The following is a 4,654-nucleotide window of genomic DNA, read 5'->3' on the forward strand; positions in this document are numbered from 1 at the left end:
CGTACAGTCCTTGATCTCCCCACTTCTCAGAAGGGGTTCCGCCGAGGGTTCGCTTTGTGTACCATGGTGGGGAATGGGGCATCCCCACCGTGCCCCGTCAGCCGAGCCAAACCACTGTTTGAACTTCAAGGTGCCTGAGCTATCGACGAGGAAGCCGTGGCCGCTATTTACTTTCAGCTGGAGGCTAAGATAGTCGATGGTGGCGAGGTGTTGTAGCGGGGAACTGGCTCCCGAGCTGCAAACTGTCAAGAACGAGCATTTCTTGGCGGCCTTCGGCTTGAGTCCGGCCTTTCCAAGGGTAATTCGGCAAGAGGGGGTCCGGTTGACTTTTTTTGCTTTTTGACATTTTGTCTAACTCTTTTTCCTTTTGCAGAAGCCTCTCTAGCCTTCCTTAAAGAAACCGACCAAGAATGGCCGAACGACTGACCTCTGCTGCTCTGAAGGCGCTCGGATTAGGGCCGAGATGAAGGCCAACAAGATTAACAAGCCTTCCAAGCCAAAGGTAAGATTTCTTATCCGACCCGGTTTTAATCTCTTTCTTTTCTCACCAACTCTTTTATTGTTTGCAGGATCCTTCCAACCCTAAGCCGAGGAAGCGCAAGGAGCGCACTGAGAGAGGGTGGAGATGAGGAGAAGGCCTTGGCGAAGGCCCGAGCCGAGAAGGAGGCCTCGGCCAAGAAGGCAAGGCAAGAGCCTTCTGTGAGTGAACAGCCCCGCCCGGCTTCTGGGGATGAAGGACACACATTTCCCTTCACCCAGAGGATTTCGAGCCGGTGCGAGTCCAGCCATGTACAGGGGACCTCGCAACCGAGCAGACCTTATCCGAGGCGCCGGTCCCCTTTACAAATGTCCAAGACGGACAAGAGAACGGATTGCCAGTGCCTTGGAGAATACTGGTTACCCAAACCGACCGAGATCATATCAACGCGGTGAATGGGAGAAACGAATCGAGCGAACTCTTTCGCTCCTGGATGGACGTAAGTACCTTAGCCTTACTCCTCTTTTTACTTTTTCATTTCTATTTTCTAACTTGTCTTTGTTTTGCAGTTTTCCATCCGGATGACCAAAGTAGCCGAGGACCGGCTCACGCTGGTGCAGGAGGTTCAGAGCCTGAAGGAGACGGCTCGGAAGCATCTTGATGAAGTTTATCAGGCCAAGGAGGCCAAGCGTCTGGCCGAGCTCCGCTTGGAGGAGGCCAACAAAAAATTGAGAAGGGCGAGGCGACCTGGAAGCAGAGAGGGAAGACTGGAAGGTGAAAGGACCAACCTTTCTCTTGCCAAAGAAAACGCTGAGTCCGCCAAAGTACGGCCGAGACCAAGCAAGCTCAGGCCGAGAAGGATTGGAAGAGGTCCGGCTCAAACTCTCGCGGCCGAGGCTCAACTAAGAAGAAGCCCAAGCGGCCGTTTCTCGCTCTCAGGAGGAGTGGTTCAAGCCTGGCAGAAGTCGGACGACTGTACCGATTCTGCGCCGAGTGGGCCAATCCTCCCATAAGATGGGCGAGGACGAGGCGCTTCTAGGCTAAGGAAGCCTTGGCTGATTCCTGTCCCGAGGCGACTGGAATTCAGTCTGGTCTCGCTACCAGGAATTGTCCGAGGCCGAAGCAGCTGAGATTAAAGCCAAAATGGCTGAGGAGATGAGCTCGGACAGCGATTCTGATGATGAAGAAGAAGATGCTGGTAGCACCGAGCCACCTCCAACAGAGCAACCTGCTGCCGAGCAACCTGCCACGGTCCTTCTACTTAGCTGCTTTAGGATTTTATTTTCTTAGCTTTGGCCTTGTCGGCCTTTTAGCTTTTCTGCTTTCGACCCTGTTTTTTGTAAACTTTTGGTTGTATTTTACAACTTTTGATCAATTGGAATACAACTACTATTTTGCAACTTGTCATTTGTCGCACATTTTTTTGTTACTTGCAATATTACAGCGTTTAATAGACAATAAACTGGTTAAGTCTTTGCTTTTTGATCAAAATAATGAGACTGGCTAAGTCTTTTTATTTCTGGGGTAGAAACCGACTTGGTACATGGACTGGTTATGTCCGAGTTACAATTTGACTTGCTTGTTAAACCGACCAGGTAGTACTGGCCTTACATCATGCCCCTAGTGCAAGTAACGAAAAAGAAGTTACACATAGAATCTTTTGAGATTGTCTAGGTTCCAAGGCCGAGCCAGGGGGACCCCTTCGGGAGATTCGAGTCGGAATGTCCCTGGCTTGATGATTTCTGTAACCTTGTAAGGGCCGTCCCAATTTGCCCCCAACTTCCCTTTGAGATGGGAAAGTCCGGTGGCTTCGACCTTTCGGACGACCCAGTCGCCTAGACTGATTGGCCGAGGCTTTACTCGCCGTTAAAGTGCCTTGTGATTCTTTGCTTGTACCGGATGGCTTGTAGCAAAGCATTGCCTCGGGTTTCTGGCAAAGGTCTAAGTTGACGGGCTTTTCTTCTTCATTTTGGTCGAACTCATAGAATGTCATCCGAGGGGAGGGATTCCCACCTCGACCGGAAGGACAGCTCGCTTCCATAGACCAAGCCGAAAGGAGAGTGCCCCGTGGCTTCTTTCACCGTTGTTCGAGCCGACCAGAGACTCCGGTAGGTCGTCTACCCATGCCCCTTTAGCTGCATCAAGGGATTTCTTGATCCTTTAGGACAATTTTATTAGCCGACTCGGCTTGCCCGTTGGTCTGAGGGCGGGAGACTGCCGAGAACCTTGTTTGAATGCCGAACCGGGCACAATACTCTCGAGTCGGCCCGCTGTTGAACTGTCGGCCATTGTCTGATACCAAGGCTCTTGGAATTCCGAACCGGGTAATGATATTCCTCCATATGAACAACTGAACCTGCTTGTCAGTAATTGACGCCAGTGGCTCGGCTTCGGTCCACTTGGTGAAGTAATCAATAGCCACAATTAGGAACTTCCTTTGCCCAGAAGCCGGGGGAAAGGTCCGAGCAGGTCCATGCCCCACTTGTCGAAGGGCAGGACTGCTTGAATGGTGGTGAGGGGAGTGGCAGGCGCCCTTGGAATGTCCGAGTGAATCTGGCAGGAGGGACACCGTCGGACTAAGTCCGAGGCATCAGCTTTCAAAGTAGGCCAATAGTACCTGCTCTTAGCGCCTTTCCGGCTATAGTTCGACCCCCTTGATGGCTTCCGCAGGCTCCTTGGTGTATTTCCCGGAGGACATAATTTCCTTCCTCGGGAGTTATACATTGAGGAGGGGATGAGTGAAAGACTTTTTATAGAGCTGCCTTTCATGCCAAAGGAACCAACCTGACTTATGCTTAATCCGGTCGGCTTCTTTAGGATCCTGGGTAAGGTCCCGTCTCGCAAGTACTCCACAATTTCACCCATCCAGTTTGAGGATCGATTGAGTACGAGCTGCTCTTTGGCATTTATGCTAGGCTCCTTCAACACTTCCCAAGTTATGGTTCTGGGGCCGACCCTCAGCAGAACTAGCCATCCGAGCCAGTGCATCGCTTGCTGATTTTCCGAGCGAGGAATGTGATAATTCGGAATCCGGACAACCTTGCAATAACAGCTCGGGCTTTGGCCAAGTACATCCTCATGTTGTCCTCCTTGGCCTCATAGTCTCCGGAAATCTGACCCACTATGAGTTGTGAGTCGGACTTGGCTATGATTGAGTTTGCCCCAGCTAGGATGCATAGCTGTATTCCGAGGATAAGAGCCTCATACTCGGCTTCGTTGTTAGATCCGAGAAATTCGAACTTAACAGCATATTCAATTTTTTCTCCGACCGGGGGTTTGATGACCAATCCGGCTCCACAACCACTCTTTGTGGACGATCCATCAACAAGCAGTTCCCACTCCTCTTGCGAACCGACCGGGGGTCGAGTTGCGCATTCAGTGATGAAGTCAGCGAGTGCTTGGGCCTTGATGGCTCTTCGGGGCTCGAACTCGAGCCCAAAATCTGCTAACTGGTCTGCCCAATCACTCATCCGACTCGAGTGATTTCTATTCTCAATAAGCTTCCGGAGCGGTTGTCCGGTTAGGACTTTGATGGGTGTGCTTGAAATAGGGCTTGAGCTTCCGGCTCGCCATCACCAAGGCAAAGACCATTTTCTCAACATCGCTGTACTTCGCCTCGGCCCCCCTATAGGCGTGGCTGATGAAGTACACGGATGTTGCTTTCCTTCTCGCTCGGCTATCAGGACGGCGCTAAGAGCGTAGTCCGAGACAGCCAAGTAGATAAACAGGGGTTCCCCCGGCAAGGGGGAGATCAGTTTGGGCAAAGATGCCAAGTGATTCTTGAGGTCAGCGAAGGCTTGCTCGGCTTCGTCATCCCATGCGAACTCTTTTCGCTTCAGGGCCTTGAAGAACAACAAGTTTTATCGGCCGACCGGGAGAGGAACCGACCGAGTGCCGCTAAGCAGCCGGTTAGGCGCTGTACTTCCCGAACATTCCGAGGCGATTTCATTTCTAAGACCGCTTTGATTTTGTCCGGGTTGGCCTCTATACCTCTCTCATCTACTAGAAATCCGAGGCACTTTCCCCCTTTAACTCCGAAGACGCATTTTTTAGGGTTGAGCATCATTCGGTATTTCCTTAGGGTGCTCAGCGTTTCTTTCAGATCTGCAGGGTGATCCGACTGGGCCTTGCTTTTGACTATCATATCGTCAACGTATACCTCAATGTTCCGACCCA

This window comes from Beta vulgaris, chromosome 2, assembly GCF_026745355.1.
Source record: "Beta vulgaris subsp. vulgaris cultivar EL10 chromosome 2, EL10.2, whole genome shotgun sequence".
NCBI lineage: Eukaryota > Viridiplantae > Streptophyta > Magnoliopsida > Caryophyllales > Amaranthaceae > Beta > Beta vulgaris.